This window comes from Gekko japonicus, unplaced genomic scaffold, assembly GCF_001447785.1.
Source record: "Gekko japonicus isolate JY-2015 unplaced genomic scaffold, Gekko_japonicus_V1.1 scaffold154, whole genome shotgun sequence".
NCBI classification, from domain to species: Eukaryota; Metazoa; Chordata; class Lepidosauria; order Squamata; family Gekkonidae; genus Gekko; species Gekko japonicus.
Genome location: NW_015172008.1, coordinates 1,254,033 through 1,255,068, shown reverse-complemented (window position 1 = coordinate 1,255,068; position 1,036 = coordinate 1,254,033).

Sequence of the window (1,036 nt, the reverse complement as noted above, 5' to 3'; positions counted from 1 at the left end):
GCTCGTTAATGCCCCCAGTCCTTGCCTGGAAGCGTATCACACATATCCCTTGGCTAAATCTCCTCCTCCGAACCCCGGGGTAAAAAGCGTGCCATTCAATACAAGCGGAGAGGGGAGCGTTGTAGGAGGGGGGGGGGGAAGGAAAGAAAAGCGCGACGGGGTCATTTACAAACAGGGAAGAAGAGCTCCATCAGCCTCAACGCACAGAAAGCCTCTCCCACTCGTGCTGCTGTTACTGCTTCGGCGCTGTTTGCAAATCACAGGAAAGAAACCCACACAAGCTGGAAGGAAAGGGAGAGGGGGGCTCACCGGCTGGTTAGTAATAAGTCGGAATAGACACCCGCCCCCCGTCTCTCCCCTGCCACCCACCTACCTCCCTGTGCAGGTGGTGCAAAAGAAGCCCAGGTCAGTCGCTCCCGAAAGCTACGCCGCGGCTAAGCCTGCCTCAAAGCAGGCGTCGCTGAAGCACCTTGCAACAGGAGCAGCCGCCGCCGCTGTGGAAGAATGCGGGAGGCAGAGGAGCGAAGAGGTGCAGGCAGAGCGCCAGAGCCTTCCGAGGAAGCGAGTCCACTTTTTGCGAGCGGAGCTGCCCAAACAAAAGCGGCTCCCGCCGCAGAATTCAATCAACGGGAGCTTTTTTCGCCAAGAGGCGCTGCTGGCCCGGCCGCCTTACCCGAGAGAGGGAGGGGGGTGGGTGGGAGTTGCCAAGCCCGGCTGTCGCCTTCCTTCTGCTCACAGCGGCTGCAGGAGCAGCAAGCAGCAACTACTGTCGCCGTCCCATGCCGCGGCTCCCGCGGCCCACCAGCTCCCGCCGCCGCCGCCCCCAGCCTGCCCGGCAGCAGCGGCAGCAGCCTCCGACTCCGCTACTCAACGCCATTGCAGGCAGCGGCAGACCAGACGCCGCGCGCGGGGTGGGGGGAGGAAGGTTCCCGCGCTCGGCTTCAGCGTGGCGCCCCGCTGCCCGCTCGGCCTCCAGGGGAACCTCAGGCGAGCCGGGTGGCCCTCCGGAGGGCGCTCTCGGGAGCCTCCGCCTCGG